Below are 23,240 nucleotides of genomic sequence, written 5' to 3'. Positions count from 1 at the left end.
TTGGGGCTCACCCCTATGAAGCTTGTTCCTGTAAAAGAGAACCTAAGCTTACTGATAATTTTGACTGTCACTCCCAGAGAACCTCTTTTGTTGCTCAGATGTCACCTTTCTCTCTAAGCCAACTTAGCAAGTGAACTCACTTCCCTCTCCCTTATGTGGGACAGGACTCCCAGGGGTATAAATCTCCCTGGTAATGTAGGACATGACTTCCAGGGGTGAGCTTGGACCCAGCATCTTTGGAATGAGAAAGACTTCTTGATGAAAAGGGTGAAGAGAGAAATGATAAAAAAATAATGTCTCAGGAGCTGAGAGATTTCAAACAGAGTTGAGAGGTCATCCTGGAGGTTATTTTTACGCATTACATAGATACCCCTTTTTAATTTATGGTGTATTGGAGTGGCTAGAGGGAAGTACCTGAAACTGTTGAACTGTATTCCAGTAGCCTTGATTCTTGAAGACTATTGTATACATAGCTTTTACAGTGTGACCATGTGATTGTGAATACCTTGTATCTGATGCTGTTTTTATCCAGGCTATGGGTAGATGAGTTTAAAAAAAAAAGATAAACAATAAATAAATAAATAATAGGGAGGGATAAACGGTAAAAAATTGGGTAGATTGAAATACTGTGAGTCAATGAGAGGGAGGGGTAAAGGGTATGGGATGTGTGAGTTCTTTTCTCTTCTTTTAAGTTCTTTTTGTGGAGTGATGCAAATGTTTTAAAAATGATCATGGTGAAGAATACACAACTATGTGATGATATTGTGAGCCATTGATTGTATAATATGTTTGGACTGTGTGTGTGGATATTTCTCAGCAAAAATACTTTAAAAAAACTTTGCTTTGGGGGAAAAATTCCCAAATAACCCAACTTCAATTTTCAAAATAAATAAAAACCAACACCCCACCCCCACCCACAAAGAAACCCACCTCTTTTGTGGGGCTCTGTTTTGGTTTGCTTAAGCTGCCAGAATGCAATATACCAGAAATAGGTTGGTTTTTACAAAGGGGATTTATCAAGTTACAAATTTACAGTTCTACAGCCATGAAAATGTCTGAATGAAGGCATCCAGAGAAGGACACCTTGAACCTGAAGAAAGGCCAATGGTGCCCGGGGTTTCTCTGATATATGGGAAGGCACATGGTGACATCTACTGTCCTCCTCTGGCTTCTGGTTTCAAATGGCTCTCTCAGCTCCTGTTTCCACTGGTTTTCACTCTAAGCATCTGTGGTTCCTCACTTCGCTTCTCTGGGGCAGACACTGGGTTTCATCTCTTAGCATGGTATCTCCAAAGATCTGTGTCTTGGTTTCATCTGTCTGCTTTCTGTGTCAGCTCTCAGTTTTCTCTCTTAAAATGCCCCAGGAAAGGAAGCCCTTCAATGGGTGGGGTCACATCTCCATACACACAGCCTGAAAAAGAGTTCCAACCCGCAAGATTGATTTAAAAGAACATGGCTTTTCTGGGGTACATAACAGCTTCAAGTCAGCACATTCTACCCTTTGGACCCCCAAAAAGACATGTTCTTTCCGAATACAAAGTGCATTTATTCCATCACAATGTTACAAAAGCCTTAAATTGTTTCAATAATGATACAAATACAATCCCAAGTCAAAAACAGTATAAAGTCTCCTTAAATCAGCGACAGGTGTGGTTTGTCCTAAGTCAAAATTCTCATCTGGCTGCAGACTTGTGAATCTTAGAACAAGTTATCTGCCACCAATGTACAAAGGAGGGAAAGTCATAGGATAAATGTTCCCATAGCTATATGAAGAAATTGGAAGGAAGACAGGGCTTACCATACCCAAACAGTTCTGAAAACCAGCAGGGAAACTCCAGTACATTTTAAGGTCTGACAATCATTTGTAGAATTACGTTTCATTTTGGGGGCTTGAAAGAGTGGAGGTCCCACCCTCTCTGAGGGCTTATGCAGTGGCCCTACTCTCTCCAAACACTGGGGTAAGAGTTGCAACATTGGGGAGCATGGGGAGATGACCCTGTTCCTGGCCCCTCCCTCTTCAAGAATCTGGGTAGCATCTGGACACTCTGCAATCTCCAGGGAACACACTCAACCCATTTAGGAGAGCAGGGTGGTGGCCAGGCTCTCCCCAATCCCCAAGAAATGTGCTCCACCCTCTCTGAGGCCTGAGGTGGCCATACTTTTCTACCAGCTCTCTTCTCCCTTGGGCAAACTTGCCATCTCCACATGCATTGGGGGATCTGCTCTCTTGGCCTGAGATTTCCTGGCTCTAGATCGTAGCTTCCATGGATCTGCCTCTGAAGTCATTTTTCCTTCAATTTGTCTCTTTTTTGTCCCTTTTAATCCAGACTGGCAGTGGTTCCATTTATGCAGCTCCCGCAACATGATTTTCCATGTGATATACAGGGATCACAACCATCAGACAATAGGACTTTCCACAAATCCTTTCTGGATCGATAACTCCATCTCCAGTCCTTGCTTCTGCTGAAATGGCTGACTGGTTCCATGTTTGGTCAAATCCACACATGGGGCATTAGCCTTTGGAGTCTCCCTTTTGGAAGCCCAGAATTTTCCAGACCATCAATTTCTGGTTTCTTTGTACCCAAGAGTTCAGTTCTCAGCTTATCCCTCTCCTGTCACATTTTACTATAAGCTGCAAGGAAAAACCAGGCTGCATTTTTCACAATTAGTTTGGAAATCTCTTGAGCTAAGTCTGCCAATTCATCACCTTTAAATTCTCCCTTTCAACACCAGAACTCAATTTTGCAAAATTCTCTGTCTCTTTAAAATACAGGTTGTCTTTCTTTCAGTTTGAATGACACGACACATTCATCTTATATCTATAAGTCCTCATCAGAAGTATCTTTAGAATCTATATTTCTACCAACAATCTCTTCAAAGCAATATAGGCCTTTCCTATTAAGCATCTTATTATTCTTCCAAAATCTTCCCTTTATCCATTTTTAAAGCCATTTCAGCATTTTTGGTGTTTCAAATCGCAGCACCCCACTCTTCTGGTACCAAATCTGTTCAGTTTGTTCAAGCTGCCAAAATGCAATTCACCAGAAATAGATTGGCATTTACAAAGGGGATTTATTAAGTTATAAGTTTACAGATCTAAGGCCATGAAAATATCCGAATTAAGATGTTCAGAGAAGGACCCCTTGACTCTGAAGAAAGGCCAATGGCACCCGGGATTTTTCTGTCACAAAGGAAGGCACATGGTGACATTTGCTTTCCTTTTCCTCTGACTTCTGTTTCCAAATGGTTCTCTCAGCTCCTGTTTCCAGGGGCTTTCATTCTAAGCATCTGTGATTCCTCACTTAGCTTCTCTGGGGCACACTTTAGGTTTTTTTTTTTTTTTTTTTTTTTTTTTTTTTTTTTTTTTTGTAGGAAGATTTTTTTTTATTAATTAAAAAAAGAATTAACAAAACAATTAGAAATCATTCCAATATACATGTACAATCAGTAATTCTTAATAACATCACATAGTTGCATATTCATCATTTCTTAGTACATTTGCATCGATTTAGAAAAAGAAATAAAAAGACAACAGAATAAGAATTAAAACAATAATAGAAAGAAAAAAAACAAAAACAAAAAACCTATACCTCACATGCAGCTTCATTCAGTGTTTTAACATAATTGCATTACAATTGGGTAGTATTGTGCTGTCCATTTCTGAGTTTTTATATCCAGTCCCGTTGTACAGTCTGTATCCCTTCATCTCCAATTATCCCTTCTCTCTTTTTTTTTTTTTTAATTAACGGAAAAAAAGAAATTAACCCAACATTTAGAGATCATACCATTCTACACATGCAATCATTAATTCTTAACATCATCACATAGATGCATGATCATCCTTTCTTAGTACATTTGCATTGGTTTAGAAGAACTAGCAACATAACCGAAAAAGATATAGAATGTTAATATAGAGAAAAAAAATAAAAGTAATAATAGTAAAATCAAAACAAAACAACACAAAACAAAACAAAAACCTATAGCTCAGATGCAGCTTCATTCAGTGTTTTAACATGATTACTTTACAATTAGGTATTATTGTGCTGTCCATTTTTGAGTTTTTGTATCCAGTCCTGTTGCACAGTCTGTATCCCTTCAGCTTCAATTACCCATTGTCTTACCCTGTTTCTAACTCCTGCTGAACTCTGTTACCAATGACATATTTCAAGTTTATTCTCGAATGTCCGTTCACATCAGTGGGACCATACAGTATTTGTCCTTTAGTTTTTGGCTGGATTCACTCAGCATAATATTCTCTAGGTCCATCCATGTTATTACATGGTTCATAAGTTTATCTTGTCTTAAAGCTGCATAATATTCCATCGTATGTATATACCACAGTTTGTTTAGCCACTCTTCTGTTGATGGAGATTTTGGCTGTTTCCATCTCTTTGCAATTGTAAATAATGCTGCTATAAACATTGGTGTGCAAATGTCCGTTTGTGTCTTTGCCCTTAAGTCCTTTGAGTAGATACCTAGCAATGGTATTGCTGGGTCGTATGGCAGTTCTATATTCAGCTTTTTGAGGAACCGCCAAACTGCCTTCCACAGTGGTTGCACCCTTTGACATTCCCACCAACAGTGGATAAGTGTGCCTCTTTCTCCGCATCCTCTCCAGCACTTGTCATTTTCTGTTTTGTTGATAATGGCCATTCTGGTGGGTGTGAGATGATATCTCATTGTGGTTTTGATTTGCATTTCTCTAATGGCCAGGGACATTGAGCATCTCTTCATGTGCCTCTTGGCCATCCGTATTTCCTCTTCTGAGAGGTGTCTGTTCAAGTCTTTTTCCCATTTTGTAATTGGGTTGGCTGTCTTTTTGTTGTTGAGATGAACAATCTCTTTATAAATTCTGGATACTAGACCTTTATCTGATATATCATTTCCAAATATTGTCTCCCATTGTGAAGGCTGTCTTTCTACTTTCTTGATGAAGTTCTTTGATGCACAAAAGTGTTTAATTTTGAGGAGTTCCCATTTATTTATTTCCTTCTTCAGTGCTCTTGCTTTAGGTTTAAGGTCCATAAAACCGCCTCCAGTTGTAAGATCCATAAGATATCTCCCAACATTTTCCTCTAACTGTTTTATGGTCTTAGACCTAATGTTTAGATCTTTGATCCATTTTGAGTTAACTTTTGTATAGGGTGTGAGAGATGGGTCTTCTTTCATTCTTTTGCATATGGATATCCAGTTCTCTAGGCACCATTTATTGAAGAGACTGCTCTGTCCCAGGTGAGTTGGCTTGACTGCCTTATCAAAGATCAAATGTCCATAGATGAGAGGGTCTATATCTGAGCACTCTATTCGATTCCATTGGTCGATATATCTATCTTTATGCCAATACCATGCTGTTTTGACCACTGTGGCTTCATAATATGCCTTAAAGTCAGGCAGCGTGAGACCTCCAGCTTCGTTTTTTTTCCTCAAGATGTTTTTAGCAATTCGGGGCACCCTGCCCTTCCAGATAAATTTGCTTATTGGTTTTTCTATTTCTGAAAAATAAGTTGTTGGGATTTTGATTGGTATTGCATTGAATCTGTAAATCAATTTAGGTAGGATTGACATCTTAACTATATTTAGTCTTCCAATCCATGAACACGGTATGCCCTTCCATCTATTTAGGTCTTCTGTGATTTCTTTTAGCAGTTTTTTGTAGTTTTCTTTATATAGGTTTTTTGTCTCTTTAGTTAAATTTATTCCTAGGTATTTTATTCTTTTAGTTGCAATTGTAAATGGGATTCGTTTCTTGATTTCCCCCTCAGCTTGTTCATTACTAGTGTATAGAAATGCTACAGATTTTTGAATGTTGATCTTGTAACCTGCTACTTTGCTGTACTCATTTATTAGCTCTAGTAGTTTTGTTGTGGATTTTTCCGGGTTTTCGACGTATAGTATCATATCGTCTGCAAACAGTGATAGTTTTACTTCTTCCTTTCCAATTTTGATGCCTTGTATTTCTTTTTCTTGTCTAATTGCTCTGGCTAGAACCTCCAACACAATGTTGAATAATAGTGGTGATAGTGGACATCCTTGTCTTGTTCCTGATCTTAGGGGGAAAGTTTTCAATTTTTCCCCATTGAGGATGATATTAGCTGTGGGTTTTTCATATATTCCCTCTATCATTTTAAGGAAGTTCCCTTGTATTCCTATCTTTTGAAGTGTTTTCAACAGGAAAGGATGTTGAATCTTGTCGAATGCCTTCTCTGCATCAATTGAGATGATCATGTGATTTTTCTGCTTTGATTTGTTGATATGGTGTATTACATTAATTGATTTTCTTATGTTGAACCATCCTTGCATACCTGGGATGAATCCTACTTGGTCATGATGTATAATTCTTTTAATGTGCTGTTGGATACGATTTGCTAGAATTTTATTGAGGATTTTTGCATCTGTATTCATTAGAGAGATTGGTCTGTAGTTTTCTTTTTTTGTAATATCTTTGCCTGGTTTTGGTATGAGGGTGATGTTGGCTTCATAGAATGAATTAGGTAGTTTTCCCTCCACTTCGATTTTTTTGAAGAGTTTGAAGAGAATTGGTACTAATTCTTTCTGGAACGTTTGGTAGAATTCACATGTGAAGCCATCTGGTCCTGGACTTTTCTTTTTAGGAAGCTTTTGAATGACTAATTCAATTTCTTTACTTGTGATTGGTTTGTTGAGGTCATCTATGTCTTCTTGAGTCAAAGTTGGTTGTTCATGTCTTTCCAGGAACCCGTCCATTTCCTCTAAATTGTTGTATTTATTAGCGTAAAGTTGTTCATAGTATCCTGTTATTACCTCCTTTATTTCTGTGAGGTCAGTAGTTATGTCTCCTCTTCCATTTCTGATCTTATTTATTTGCATCCTCTCTCTTCTTCTTTTTGTCAATCTTGCTAAGGGCCCATCAATCTTATTGATTTTCTCATAGAACCAACTTCTGGCCTTATTGATTTTCTCTATTGTTTTCATGTTTTCAATTTCATTTATTTGTGCTCTAATCTTTGTTATTTCTTTCCTTTTGCTTGCTTTGGGGTTAGCTTGCTGTTCTTTCTCCAGTTCTTCCAAATGGATAGTTAATTCCTGAATTTTTGCCTTTTCTTCTTTTCTGATATAGGCATTTAGAGCAATAAATTTCCCTCTTAGCACTGCCTTTGCTGCGTCCCATAAGTTTTGATATGTTGTGTTTTCATTTTCATTCGCCTCGAGGTATTTGCTAATTTCCCTTGCAATTTCTTCTTTGACCCAGTCGTTGTTTAGGAGTGTGTTGTTGAGTCTCCACGTATTTGTGAATTTTCTGGCACTCTGCCTATTATTGATTTCCAACATCATTCCTTTATGGTCCGAGAAAGTGTTATGTAAGATTTCAATCTTTTTAAATTTGTTAAGACTTGCTTTGTGACCCAGCATATGGTCTATCTTTGAGAATGATCCATGAGCACTTGAGAAAAAGGTGTATCCTGCTGTTGTGGGATGTAATGTCCTATAAATGTCTATTAAGTCTAGTTCATTTATAGTAATATTCAGATTCTCTATTTCTTTGTTGATCCTCTGTCTAGATGTTCTGTCCCTTGATGAGAGTGGTGAGTTGAAGTCTCCAACTATTATGGTATATGAGTCTATTTCCCTTTTCAGTGTTTGCAGTATATTCCTCACGTATTTTGGGGCATTCTGATTCGGTGCGTAAATATTTATGATTGTTATGTCTTCTTGTTTAATTGTTCCTTTTATTAGTATATAGTGTCCTTCTTTGTCTCTTTTAACTGTTTTACATTTGAAGTCTAATTTGTTGGATATTAGTATAGCCACTCCTGCTCTTTTCTGGTTGTTATTTGCATGAAATATCTTTTCCCAACCTTTCACTTTCAACCTATGTTTATCTTTGGGTCTAAGATGTGTTTCCTGTAGACAGCATATCGAAGGATCCTGTTTTTTAATCCATTCTGCCAATCTATGTCTTTTGATTGGGGAATTCAGTCCATTGACATTTAGTGTTATTACTGTTTGGATAATATTTTCCTCTACCATTTTGCCTTTTGTATTATATATATCATATCTGATTTTCCTTCTTTCTACACTCTTTTCCATATCTCTCTCTTCTGTCTTTTTGTATCTGACTCTAGTGCTCCCTTTAGTATTTCTTGCAGAGCTGGTCTCTTGGTCACAAATTCTTTCAGTGACTTTTTGTCTGAGAATGTTTTAATTTCTCCCTCATTTTTGAAGGATAATTTTGCTGGATATAGGAGTCTTGGTTGGCAGTTTTTCTCTTTTAGTATTTTAAATATATCATCCCACTGTCTTCTAGCTTCCATGGTTTCTGCTGAGAAATCTACACAAAATCTTATTGGGTTTCCCTTGTATGTAATGGATTGTTTTTCTCTTGCTGCTTTCAAGATCTTCTCTTTCTCTTTGACCTCTGACATTCTAACTAGTAAGTGTCTTGGAGAACGCCTATTTGGGTCTAATCTCTTTGGGGTGCGCTGCACTTCTTGGATCTGTAATTTTAGGTCTTTCATAAGAGTTGGGAAATTTTCAGTGATAATTTCTTCCATTAGTTTTTCTCCTCCTTTTCCCTTCTCTTCTCCTTCTGGGACACCCACAACACGTATATTTGTGCGGTTCATATTGTCCTTGAGTTCCCTGATACCCTGTTCAAATTTTTCCATTCTTTTCCCTATAGTTTCTGTTTCTTTTTGGAATTCAGATGTTCCATCCTCCAAATCACTAATTCTATCTTCTGTCTCTTTAAATCTATCATTGTAGCTATCCATTATTTTTTCTATGTTTGCTACTTTATCCTTCACTTCCATAAGTTCTGCGATTTGTTTTTTCAGTTTTTCTATTTCTTCTTTATGTTCAGCCCATGTCCTCTTCATGTCCTCCCTCAATTTATCGATTTCATTTTTGAAGAGGTTTTCCATTTCTGTTCGTATATTCAGCATTAGTTGTCTCAGCTCTTGTGTCTCATTTGAGCTATTGGTTTGTTCCTTTGACTGAGCCATATTCTCAATCTTTTGAGCGTGGACAGTTATCTTCTGCTGCTGGCGTCTGGGCATTTATTCAGATTTCTCTTGGTGTTGGACCCAGCAAGGTTGTAATATTTTTCTGTGAAATCTCTGGGTTCTGTTTTTCTTATCCTGCCCAGTAGGTGGCGCTCGTGGCACCCGTTTGTCTGCGGGTCCCACCAGTAAAAGGTGCTGTGGGACCTTAAACTTTGGAAAACTCGCGCCGTCCTGAGGGTTCGCTAGCCAAAACGGCTTGAGCCGGCCCGGGTCCGAACACAGGGAGGGTTGCTGGTCGCCGCAGCCAGGGAAAGAGCCCGTCCGAATTTCCTAGTCGGCCCTGGGCAACAAGCGTGGCGGGAGGGCTCCAGCGGCAGCGGCCCGCCCGAGAGAGTGCACGTTCCCTGGGAGTCACGGGTTTGGAAGGGGCCTCCCCCACCGGTCACCGTTCTCCGCGGCCTGGGGGTTTCCGATCCAATTCTCTCAGTTGGTCCGGGGGCTGCGCGTGGTGTGGGCGCCAGCCGTCTTTGTTTCAGGGGACCGCCTCTCCAATTCTCCCAGCCGGCCCGGGAAGGGGGAAGGGAGTAACTCCGGCCGCTTGCCACCCCGCCCGGTAAGGCCCGCGCGCCTCAGCGATCTCACCCGAGCTGCTTCTCTCAGCCAGCCAGCCGTTCCAGGATGGGGTACGCTGTCTTTTTTATCTCTGTTGTGGCTTTGGGCGCTTTCTGTATCGTTTCTACTCCCCTAGTAGGTGTCCTGGAGAAGAAACTAAGATCCGCGCGTCTTACTAAGCCGCCATCTTCCAGGAAGTCCCCACACTTTAGGTTTTATCTCTTAGCTTAGTATCTCCAAACATCTGTGTCTTGGTTTCATCTTTCTCCTTTCTGTGTTGGTTCTCAGTTCTCTGTCTTAAAATGCTCCAGGAAAGGATTAAGGCCTACCTTGAATGGGCAGGGTTCATATCTCCGCGGAAAGAATCTAATCAAGAGGTCCCACCCACAATTCGGTGGGTCACATCTCCATGGAAACAATCTCATCAAGAGAGTCATACAAAACAATAGGTCTGCTCCCACACGAATGGATTAAAATAACATGGCTTTTCTGGGGTACAATGACAGCTTCAAACCAGCATAGGCTTGTAAAATAATAAGCTCTTAAATGACCAAAGACACATGAAGAGGAAGTTTCAGTAGAAAAAAGAGAACGAAATGAGCAGCAGAATTTAAAGCTGTGAAAGGTGGGGGCACAAGAGGCTCATTATAGTTTAGAAATGATTAGACCTACACTATTATCTCTTTTTTTTTTAGTTTAAAAAATGTGGTTTATTTTAAAATATAAAGTTTAATTATAACCTGGAGCCAATCTTTTTCTTTTAATTTTTCTAGCAAAACAGCCATGGTTTATAATGAAAATCAAGTTGAAAGAGGCCTTGCCAGACATTCTCTTTACAGCCATTTTTGCTGTAGTGTATCCATTCTATTAGACAAAGGGTATCTGTGGTAGTTTTCTCTGATGAAATAAATTATATGACATTGATATACTGTACAACCTTTGGTCTAATACTGAGCTGTTGTGAGCTGTTTGTTTCTGGATCAATGTTGTTTTCCCCCATATTCTCTGGTGAGGAACCATCAGGTTTAGGAATGGTATGCAACAGGAAGTACACAACTAGTGTTCTTTATATACAAGGAAAAAAAGAAGGGTATACTCAAAGAAATTCCCTTTCAGGACCTCCTTGATAGAGAATTTAGGGGAGCTCTGAGAGGGGTGGGAAGGAAAAGGGAAGGATAAGGAAAGTAGGGGAACAATTTATTGGCATGCTGTTCCCATGCAAAACCACACTGTTGGATACATTTAGAACCAGAAAGCATTCATACCCACACCCAAGCAGATAAACAGATACATATTTCAACCCAAATACACATGCCCAGAGGCACAGGATTCTGCTAATATGGTAGGGTCTGCTGACGCTCTGGAACAGCTCACCATACATCTCCCAGTTAGTAGGGGACTTGAATTCAAGAGCTAGGATGAATCATGCTCCCCCCCAACCCAACTACACACAGTAGTTCCTATGGACAAGTAGAGCCTCCTGCACAGAGACTTGCAGGCTGAAAAAGAGATGTGAAGGGTGTCTGGAGGGCGAGAACTCTATATTTCTGATATCTTTCGCCTTTACATGATGGAAAGTTGGAAGTTGAAATGAAATCAAGCTCTGTGTGCAAAAGGAAAGATGGACTGTGTTAGTAGTGGTAGCTGTGTTATAGATAAAAAATAGAAGTCCCAGGGCTATTAGTGGCATCAAGAATAAGAGCTACAGCTTGCATTGGAAAAGTGCTTCAGATGTCAAAATGGTTTCACATCCATGACTCTGCTTAATGTTTATAAAATAACCCTATGCTCAATGCACTGGAAGAAATAATTGAGGCCCAGAAGGGAAATTAACTTATCCATGGACACACAGCTTATGAGCAACAGGGCCAGATCTTCTTATTCTCAGGCTAGTGTTCTTTCCAGTACTTCCTTTATACTGGGTCAAAAATTCCTGATAAAATGTCATGTAATCCCATAAAAAATCCTATGTCTGGATTTTTGAATCCTCCTGATTCTTCCTTTCATTTTACTTGCTGTTCAGGGTCTCTCTTATTAAGCAATTAAGCAGATATACAGAGGATAAATAACTCAAATAGATCTATGTGGTCCCTTCATAACTCATCAATTCAGCAAGCATTTATTGAGTGCCTACTATGTGCCAGCAATGAGGCTATATGTTGAGAACACAGATATGAATATTATGGGACTTGACTTGAGGAACTCTCAATACTGTGAGAAAGATAAGCTATGTACTTACATGAGTCTATGATAAGGCAGAAGAAGGCAGGACAGATATGATTCTGAATCCAAGAATTATAGATGAGTTTGCCTTGGAGATAGAAATGGCCTTTTATTTCTCCAAACTGGAGAGAGGAGGAACTTGTGTAAAAACAAAACCCAGGGCAAGTTTTTGTAAATGAGAAGGAAATAGAGAAAGTCCATTTCAAATTGACTTCAATTTTTTCAATAAATATAGAAAGCAAGGTCACAATAACCCCCAGAGTGAAGGTGGTTGGGGTTATGGAAGTCTGGAAAGGTCTGGGAGGAAATACTGTGGAAGACATGGCAGGAAGTCAATTGTTAGAAAAGTGGGGAGGGTTGCAAGCAGTACTGAGAGCTCAGCTGAGACTAGAGAATACGTTTTTTTATAGTGGAAGTTTTGTCACACAAATCTTGGCAGCCCAGGAGCAGGAGCAGGAAAAGTAAGTGGTAGGGTTTTCCCAGGGTTGGATGTTGACAGATATATCAGAAGCATTGTGGGCAAGAATGGGGATGGGAGAGAGGGATAGTTCAAATGGGAAGTTGGAAACAGCTTTATTTTTTGTTGAAACAGCTGATCTTGGGAGTCCAGGCTTAAGAGTGAGCCCAAGGGGAGCTAGCAATTCCTGGTAAACAAACAAACTAGAAAATTTGGTCTTACTCAAAATTGAAAGTTCAAGCTACCTATAGATGTAAATTATGTATGACATTTAGTACTTAAGTTAATTCTTTTAAAACTAGTCCGGAGCCAGAAAGAACAACCTGGGGATCCAAATCTGTTAAAAATCCATCGAACCATTAGCAAAGCCATCCACATCTACCCCAGACTGAAGACTGCCTAACTTGGTCTAGTTTTCAACTCAGAGAGAGATGGTTTAGGCTGATGCAGAGACAATGGTATTAACTCTCAAAGCATTGTCATCAGCATGCGTAGGGAGGCAATCAGGTAGCCCACATGTTCACAGGTCATGAAAATTCATGTTTTGTTAGAGTTCTTGGTTCTCTGGACCTTCCCCGCATCCACACTGTCATTTACATTTTTGTTTTATCTCATTCTGCCCAACTGTTTGCTTAGAGTTAGTGCCAATGAAAACGTTTTAAACAACTTAAAAGTAATTAATTTGGTTTCCAGAAAAAGTAGAGTGGTGGTGGATAAATCAGGGAACTATCCTGAGAGGAATCCAGGTGGGAAACTGGGTAGGAGGTGATGGAAGCTGGAAAAGGAAGCAAAACAGGCTAGGCCCTGGGGGAAAAAAGAGATGAAAGATTAGCTGCCAGTTCAGGGGTCTAGCCCAGGAGGTTACCAGGGTGAGAAGTCCCATGACTCCCATGGCTCCCCATCCATCACCACTTTTTTCATTTTCTGGTTTTATGAGCATCTTAAATCTGGTATTGATGATCTTTCAGAAAAAGTTAACACAAATGATATACAGAGATAAAGTCCCCAATGAAGCCAGCCACAGCCAAAAGTTGCAACAATTGTCCCCTAAAGCTGACTGGTAAACAAAACTTCAAGTATTCTTCCCTTCTAGGCTTTTAGTGCTTCAGGTTCTTTGGCCTGAGTACCAAGCAGCTAATTGTTTCTCTTGACTTGCTGACTGACAAAGAGGTTTCTTTGTTAGTCTTGTTTCAACCTGTCTCCAGAACCTAGCAGAAGAAAAAGAAAAGCAAGGAGGTGTAATGGGAGAAACAAAATTCTAGTAAGTTCATTTGGGAGAGGCAATATCCTCCAAAGGCAAAGGAGCACTATTAGGGGGAAGAGTGTAAATCAAGGTACAACAAGCCTAGTTTTCAATGAGTGTTGCCAAATAGGCTGCTCCAGGGCTCAGAGGAACATTTCTATCTTTGGGACCACATTCTCTGGTAACTATCCTCCTCCTCTCCTTTATATCTTCAGCACTGGTTTCTTTCCTTTGATTTTCAAAACATGCTCTAGTCTGCCTGATACTAGAAAATAAAACAAAAACCCTTCCTCTGACCCCCTGACTTCCCTTCTCTTCCCATGACCACCACCCATGTTGGGTCTCTCTAACCTTTTAGAACAAACTTCTTGATAGACTGACCAACACTCCAGTTCCGCTCTCCCCAGTCTCTCCAACCCCTGGCAATCTTGGTATACCAACATTTCTCTATTGAAAGTACTCTCTTGAAAGTAAACAATGACCTCTGCTAATTTCAAGTTGCATAGACCTTCTCTGCAGTATTTGTCACTGCTGAGCATTCTTTCCCCTTCTGAAACTTTCTCCTTGGCTTACATTGCATTATACTATGGGCTCTTCAGTCTTTCATAATCTCAGTCCTCTTCACTAGCCCCTTCCCTTCTGCTCAAATTTTCTTGTCTCCTCTTGGGTGAGTTCATCCACCCCCTACGGCTTTTACCTCCTTACAAAGATGATGTGTCAATCTAATTCATTTTTCAGGTCCTGTCAATTTACCAAGTCTACATCTACACAATTATTATTGGTCCTTTTGTAGCGCAAAGCCAGGAACGAGGCCATAGGCCTCCAGGAACGATCCGTGAAGTTAGAACAGGCAGAGACTAAGGATCCGTAGTTTTGGCAAGCAAGTTTTATTTGCTATGCCCATAGGGCTCAGTGAGTAAACTCTGAAAGTCTGAGCCCCGAACAAAAGGCAACCTTAGCTTTTATAGACTCTTTGACATGTTAAAGACAAGGTAAACAGTTGGCTGATTTAAGTTGAGAATGGACCAAAGCTGAACCATTAAGGGAGGGGTCCCCACCCCAGAATGTCTTATCTTGCCTACTTGCAGCTTCACCAGTTCCTGAAGGCTAGGGGAGGGGGTTTCTATCCCAGGAATGTGTCTTATCTCACTTGCCTGCAGTTTTACCCACTCCTGAAGGTCAGGAGAGGGGGGCTGAGGATTTTCCACAGAGAGCACAGCTGAACTAGAAAGAGGGGGACGCCTGCCTGCTACATTTCCCCCCTTTGATGCTTACCCCGACTTTTAGGGACGGGTTATAGCATCATTTATATTTCATTTTTATTTATTTGCTGCAGGTGTTGGTATGTTCTGATCTGAGCTGGGCATGGGAAACAATGTAGCCATGCAGGGTTTAGGCCCCTGTGAAGTTGGGGGGGGGTAAAGGTCTGTGTCTTCAGGAGAGAGGGTTTGAGGATTTTCCACAGAGAGCACAGCTGAACTAGAAAGAGGGGAAGGCCTGCCTGCTACACTTTCTCAGGGACCAATAACCAAAGCAGAATTCAGTTTCCCATTAGCTCTCACCTGGATAATGAACACAGCCTTTTCAGCTCTCTCTGTGCCTAAACATTGCTGCAATCTATCTAACATTTTGTGGACAGCAATCTTCCTAGGTCTGATCCTATTATTACCTTGCTCAAAAAATGTAAATTACTCCCTATTTCCTTCAAAACAAAACCCACACTTCTTAACCAGAAATTGAAAGCCCTTCACCATTCAGCTCCCACCTGCCTTTACAGCTTTATTTTGCATGAAACAACCCTACCTGCCCTAAATTCCAGGCATATCAATCTCCCTGCTGATGCTTAAATCTATCTTGTACTCTTCCATTACCTTGCTTCCAACCAACTTGTTTCCTTGCCAAAAATACCCTTCTTTTCCATAACTCTCTATTGAGGTGCTAATCACCCTTCAAGGCTCGGCTCAAATTATGGCCTCTTTCAAAAAGACCTCCCAGATTTCCCCAGTTGGAGTTAATGTTTCCCTTCCTATTGCATTTAAAATTTGTTTTGAATTTGCTATAGAGAGCTGGGTTAGTCACACTATCTAGTTCATGACAAAATACCATCAATAGGCCATGCAACTCTCCTCTTTTTAATTCATTTTCCTTCATCCAAATCCCCACTCTGATTTCTGACCTGTCACAGGTACCTTTTCTAATATATTGAGGTTATCTATCTATCTACCTACCCATCTATCTAGTTGTTACTGTGTGTAGTTAGACAAATGTTATTAAGCATTATATTTCATCCTATTTCTTATTTTTTTCATGAGAATGTTCTCATGATCTATATTGCTGTTTACAGGCTACAGTATAGCTTCTTATTCCTGCATAATATTCCATAGTATGCATTCACCACAGTTTATAAGTATATTCTCCAGGCGATGAGTATCTAGTTTGCCTCCAATCCCTTTGTCCCCAAACAATTCTGTGATAAACATCTTCAAGTATTCCATGTGGGAACCAAGAGGCTCTTCAGGATATATGCCCATGAGTGAGGTTACTGGTTTGTAGGAATATATATCATTATGTACTGTTAAATTGCTCTTCAAGAGGCTGTACCAGTTTACCTTTCCACTAGAAATACATGGGAATTCTTTTTTTTCCACATGCTCACTAACACTTGGTATTATCTGATGTTCTAATTTTTGTCAATTACATGGATAAAACTTGGTATCCTACTGTTATTTTAATCTGCATTTCTCTGCATACTAGTGAGATTAATCGTCTCTTCATATGCTTGTTAGCCAATCTGATTTCCTCTTCTGTGAGTTCTCCATTCTGTGAACATGCTTTGCACATTTTTTCTATTATGTTTCCTGCTTTGTTTCGTGAATTTGCTGAATTCTATAGATTATCTAGACATCAAAGCATTGCCAGTTTTAGAAATTGCAATTATCTTCTCCCAGTCTATCATCTGTCTGATGACTTTGTCTATGGTATCCTACATTGAATTGAAAGTCTTAAGTTTGACATAGAAAAATTTTTCTTTACCTTATATTTTGTGCTTTGGGGTCTCATTTGAGAAGTCATATACCACCTCAAATTATAAAAAAATTCTCCTACATTTATAGTTTTACCTTTCAAATTTAGTCCACTTTAATCCACTTGGAGGTCATCTTTGTATATGATTATGAGGTAGAAATCCAACTTTACTTTTCTCCATATAGCAGTGCTTCTCAAACTTTTTCAAGTCATGGCACAGAGAGAATATGATAGTATGCGCTCAGCATGATGTGGTAAAATAATGTGGCTACTCATAACCAGAGTTGGAGGACACCAAGCTGGGATCTCTAGCTATTTTAGGTCCTGCCTAAACATTCTGAGGGCCAAAGGATTCAATAATGCCACCACCTATATAATCCATCTGTGATTTGTAATATGTCACACTGATTGGGAAGCTTTGTAACATGTGTTATACTATTTCCAAAACCACTTACCAAACAATTCATTCTTCCCTTACTGTGAGATTACATTTATCTTATTATCTGTTTCTGAGCTCTATATTCTATTCCTTTGGTCTATTTGCTGGTTACAGCATCAGTTCTACACTTTATTAGTATTAATCTATCTTTGCAGCCCACCTTAAACTGTAGTAGGGCAAGTGTCTCATCTGTTCCTTATCAAAATTGACTTAGGTATTCACAAATATTTATTCTTCTATGTACATTTTAGAATAAGTTTTTCAAGTTCCTCAAAATATTCTGCTGGCATTTTGATTTGGAATTGTATTGAATTTACAGATATGGGGACCACTGACATCTTTACAGTGATAAGAATCCCATCTATAAACATGGTATATCTTGCCATTTATTCAGATCTCTTATGTCTGTTAGTAGAATTTTAAATTTTTTTCTATAAAATATCCAATACACTTTTTGTCACATTAGATGTGTTACACTGTGAATGTTAATTTTACCTATAGAACACTGTACCTCTATAGTTATATTCAGAATGTGTCTTGCACTAGAATTCTATCTCTAAGGCCCAGTTCCCTATTTACACTTGGAGGACTTAAAGGACAGGGCTTTCTCAGCTTCTCATTTCCCACAACTGTGCTTTGCCAAAAAAGGTGCTCACTTAATACTGGTTGAACTGATTTGAGAGGACTGTGAATTACTTCAAAATGTTTTGGAAATTATAACTCGTATTTTCTGATAAATAGTTGTGTGAATCTCCTTCAAAAATAGATGAGCCTTGTTACTTCAAATTAGATACGAGGAAAGACAGATCATTAACAAATGTGTAGCTTTGACTTTTGAGCCACATTAACATCTTACATACCAAAAAATTAAATTATAAAAGATGTAGGAGGAATCCCTGAAATTGAATAGAAACAGAAACAAATGGAATTAATTGTGATGAGTAATAGCTAGGAAGGGGCATATGGGAGACTACTGGAGTGATGATAATGTTCTATATCTTGGCCTGGTTGGTGATTACATGGGTGTGCCAACTGCAAAAATTCTTTGCACTGTACACTTATGATTTGGGCACATTGCGTATATAATTTAAGTTTGTAAAAATTTAAAATGAGACACAGGGAGTTCACAAGCAATATAAATGTACATAAAATATGTAATATAGTGCTTCTCACATAATATCACCTAACACTTAAACTGTTAAGTCAGGCCCATGCTAAGTACCTCATAAGGATATTTTTATTTAATGCTCAGAAAAACCATATGAAGTAGGAAATATTATCATCGTTACTTCATGTAAGAGGAAAATGAGGCAAAGAGAAGTTAACTACCCACAGTAAAACAGGTGCAAAGTGGTAGAAGTGTCATTCAGACCCAAGCAATCTGACCGTAGATTCTGCATTCTTAGCCACTATTTACTCAGTAAATATCAGCTATTATGATTATGGCATATATGATATTATGATTTTTACAGGTTGGAATCATGAAAGAAAATTAACCTTTGACCAAGCCACTTTCAGAGTATCATGTCTTGTTGAGGGATGCTCTGTTGCTCCTCAGTTGCTATCATTTCTAAGGGGATCAACGTGGAAGCTCTGGAGAAGGAAAGGATTCTAGTTCCTGTTGTCTCCTGCCAGATTGTTCTCCTGTCCTTCCTATCTCCTTCCCAATGTTGGGTCAGAATAGAATCCATTTTCTTCTTTAACTTTTATTTTGAAATAATGTTAGATTTATAGAAAAGTTGCAAAGATAATACAAAGTTCCCATATACCTCTCCCCCTATCACCTTATTGCCCTAAATATTAATATCTTATATAACCATGGTACATTTGTCAAAACTAAGAAATTAATATCGGTATGATACTATTAACTAAATTCCAGACTTTATTCAGATTTTGCCAGTTTTTACACTAATGCCCCTTTTCTGTTCCAGAATTCAAACCAGGATACCACATCACTTTCAGTAAAATGCATACTTGCAACCCAAAGGAAACCTATAGTCCAGAGTAGCTGGAGCTAAAGAAAAACCTTTTACTACCAAGCAATTAAGAAATAAGTTATGACAAGACCTTACAAAGGGGTTGATTTTTGTGGAAACCATGGAAATAGTCAATTATGAGCAGTACAAATAGCAAACATCTAGATTGGGTTAGTGGTAAGCTCTCTTAATAAAAAAAATAGCTGGCAATAATAAGCTAGCCTTTTGAGTGAAATCCATAACCTGAACAAACATTGATAAGTGAAACCAAAATGTGAGTAGTAAGAAGCTGCATATGAGTTTGAGAGAAGACAATTATGTGATACCTCCAAAAGCAAACAAGTCACCAGGGAAACAAGGGGGCTTCATCTCTGTTTCAGAAGAGAACCGAAAACCAGTCACTTGACTGCCTGGCAGTTATCCAACAATGTGCACAGCACCTGAGCGATGGATGTCTCTGGTGGCCCTCTCAAACCTAGCAGCATACCATTTCATGTACTCTGTACCATCAAGCAACTGTCAGAAGACTGCACCATCAAACATCTGGTATTGTAGACATTTCTATAGTAGGTCAAGTGCTGCCTACTATACAACATAGTAATTGTTGCACATATTAAACTCCACAAGGAAGGAGGAAGATACTTTAGAGTAGAAACCAGTTACATGGTCTCAACGATACTTCTCAAACTGTGATATGCATACAAATAACCTAGGGATCCTATTAAAATGCAGGTTCTGATTCAGTAGGTCAGAGGTGGGACCCAAGAATCTGCATCCTAATGAGCTCCCAAGTGATACTGATGCTGCTGATTTGTGGACTGCCCTTTAGGTAATAAGACTCTAAATTAGTAATTTTCAACTTGGCTGCATATTGGAATCACCTGAGAAACTTTAACACTATGAATGCCTGGGTTCCATTCCCAGAGAGTCTGATTGAATTGCCTTAGGGTCGGGAGTGGACACTGGTGAGTTTTAAAAGCTTCCCAGGTGATTCTAATGTGCAGCCAAGATTGAGGTCCTTTGCTCTAAACAGTAGTTGAATTGAATTACTTCAAAGTTGCATTACTCAGACACCTGTGTGAACACAAAAGCTACCAGATATGTTTGGAAAAACATCAAGCCACATCACCAATCCATTACAGGAAGGCATGAATTCCTCTCAACTCAAACAACTTAGTCCTAATCCATCAGGGACAGGAGTGCATTATCCAAAAGTTGGGGCAGCTCATGTGACACTTATGAAATGACAGCTATCATATTTTCTCTTTTCAGTCTCTTTAGGAGAAAGGCTGTGGACAATGTTATGATTTGCATTTTCTATTTGCAGACTTAACTAAGGCATAAAATCCTTTTACCTGAATGGGCATATGGGGAAAACTCTGAAGAACTTCACAGGAGAAATCCTGGGAAGAACTTTCGGGTATGTTCACAATATTTTTGCTTCCTTCACAACAGTATGATAAGTAAGCTATCAAAGGCTGCTTTTTTATTGCACCAAGCAAGGCTGCACTGCCATAATGTGTTATTTGTTTTCTCTTTTAATCAACATTTTCAGAATTTCGGTGCTCAGAATTAGCATTGAGTTTGGTCAGAAATGAATGTATTTAATTTGAAAGATGTTCACAGCAAAATCAAAGAACTAAAGGAGACAAATCAAGGTCTTTTATTGGTTAACTACTGTGTACTGGTGACCATGGATCAAAAACACATGAAGCTGTGAGCCTAACTGGATTAGGCTCTGCTTCTCCTTGGGCAGACCAATAGTGCCCCAGCACCCCAAGTTCCGGGCCCTGGGTGTCTAGTAACACACACCTAAGCACTTGACCTGCTGAATGGCACAGCTGCTGATCCATTGATCTACAGTGCAGCTCCTAATCGCTAAATTTCCCCTGGATTGTCGTGAGCGCTAAATGAGAATCTTAGATGAGAAAGTGCTTTGGAAAAGGCATAAGTACTAGATGAGTATGATCACAACATGGTAATTAGGTCATGAGAATGATTGAGGTTGCTGAATTGGTTGTGATGAGTAAACTGTAGGTTCAACTGTCTTTGCCACTGCTCCTTTCGCACATGCATATAATCAAGAAATGATAATGAAAGATTTTGGGTTTATGCTTTTGCTAGTTAGCTCCAGGCACTCATGCAAAAGAGAGCCAGCTTGGATAGCTACAGAGCCTAGTTTGAACCTGAGCAAAGAGATGTCTGCTTTCAGACACCATTCAGACGTTTCCTGGGCACATTAACAGAGAGTAAAAAGAAGACATTCCTGGGGGACCAGTCATTCGCTTCAAAATACAGGGGCCTTACAAATTCTCTTCCAACCAACAACTTGGCAGGAGCAAGGTTTTCTTCTTTAACTGGCAGAAAGAGGTTTCCTGGAGTAAAACCACAGAGGGAAATATGTGATCATTACATGTGACAAGACAAAGAAACTCACCCACAACTTTCCCAACTAGCTTAGAAGAAGTGAACTATTTTACCAGAAGGGTACACATTCATGCACATAAGCCTAACACTCCAAAAGTCCTTTTCCCAGAGCCTCCTTTACCAGTCTGCATTTTTATTCTTTCCTTTCAGAATCTTTCAACAGAAGGCTCGCTGTTCTGAGATGTTTATTCATGAATTAAATGGTACACTGAGCAGTGGGTACCAAGTTATTATCAGCATTTACAGGAGTCACACCAAAGAAAATCTGGGCTCAGTAGGTGAAGCTGAAAAGCTGGATATGCTCAAACATCCTCCCATCCTTTCCCAAAAAGCTATGGTTTATTGGCTAGTGTCTTCTGCATCTAGCAAAGCAAAAGCTGCAGATTGCTGAGCCCAGTACACATCTGGCCCTAGCCACACTGAGTACCAAGGACTGCCTATAAAATAAGCTTTTATGGTCTGCACAAGAGCTGTTGCAGAAGAGGATAAGACTATGCATTTTAATTCATGTCACTTCAATTCAATATCGAATACCTCTGCGTATAATATGCCATGCACTCAGAGGAAGTAGTATGCAAGCTCCATGCTCCATCCTCAGTGAATGCACATTTTAGCAGGGCAAACAATGTGGTACTCTGGCTGCTGTCATCTGGCTCTCGTATAGGTCCTAGTGACCTGGAAGAAGGAATTCAAACTCCAAAGCTTAGTATGGTTTTGGGCTGCAACTCTAATACACTCTAGATTTCTCAGCAAGCAAAATGCTGGCAAAGGATCCAAATATTGTCAGGTCAGCGTAACCTTTCAAACAAGATTCAAACTAACATTTTAATGGTCTGCAAAGAAGCATCCAAGAGGGAGATAAACACATCAAACCCAAGCTGCCACTATCTCTATTTTCTTTTCCACTTTGTTTCCATGGCACCGATCATTTTGTTGCCTATGAATAACTGGGGGGAAATTAATTTCTTTCTGTTGTTATCTCAAAAGAGGTTTGGAATCACTATCCCTTCTCTCTTTTCTTCAATTCTTTCATGTATGACACAGTCAAACAGGTATGGGTTGGAATTTCAGTGGTGTCATTCACTAGCTGTGTGATCCTGAACAGATAACTTAACCCCTCTCTGTCTCAGTTTTCTTATCTTCAACATAGGGTTAACAATAGCACCTACGTATCAGGGTAGTTGTAAGGATTAGATGAGATAATCCATTTGTACCAGTTAAGGTTCTTGGCTATAAACAACAGAAATCAGTTTTGCATATATTAAGCAAAAAGGAATTTATTGGAAGGATATAGAGCAGAGGTGGGCAAACTTTTTCTATAAAGGGCCAAATAGTAAACATATTAAGCTTTGCAGGCCATACTGTCTCTTTTGCAATTATTCTACTCTGCCAATGTAGCAAGAAAGCAGCTCTAAACAGTAGGTAAACTAATGGGCATAGCCATGTTTCAATAAACCTTTATTTACAAAAACAGGTTCTGTGCCAGTTTTGTAGTTTGCTGATCTATCTGTGGTACAGAGACTTCCAGAGTAGATGGAAGGCGGAGGAGACTGACGGCTAGATAGCAGGAACAATGTGGTCAATCGGAGAACCACAGCCATAGCCACCGACTGCCACTGTGATTGAACTCTGTTTCATCATCTTAACCTCAGTTGATCCAGAATGAAAGTTCCACAGAATGTGTCCTATTGACCCAGCCTAGTTCCTGTGCCCATACCCTAGCTACTCAGAGCAGGGAAAGGGAGTATATGCACCCTCCTGGCTTTCACAGTGAGAAGTAGGCCCTGCCTCACATCAAGGCTCATACAGTGGGGATTCTCTCCATCTAGAAAAAGCATTTCGATGCTCAGTAATTAAA

General features: G+C 39.4%; 1 protein-coding gene across 1 annotated transcript in view; it reads right to left on the bottom strand.

The window, feature by feature from the left end:
* The window catches only part of COL4A6 (collagen type IV alpha 6 chain), a 411,951-nt gene that overhangs the window by 89,227 nt on the left and 299,484 nt on the right, over positions 1-23,240 (bottom strand). The window lies entirely within an intron of this gene.

This window comes from Tamandua tetradactyla, chromosome X (genome assembly GCF_023851605.1).
Source record: "Tamandua tetradactyla isolate mTamTet1 chromosome X, mTamTet1.pri, whole genome shotgun sequence".
In the NCBI taxonomy this organism is placed as follows: domain Eukaryota; kingdom Metazoa; phylum Chordata; class Mammalia; order Pilosa; family Myrmecophagidae; genus Tamandua; species Tamandua tetradactyla.
The sequence above is the reverse complement of the archived record's forward strand: the minus strand, read 5'-3'. Positions and strand labels throughout refer to the sequence as shown.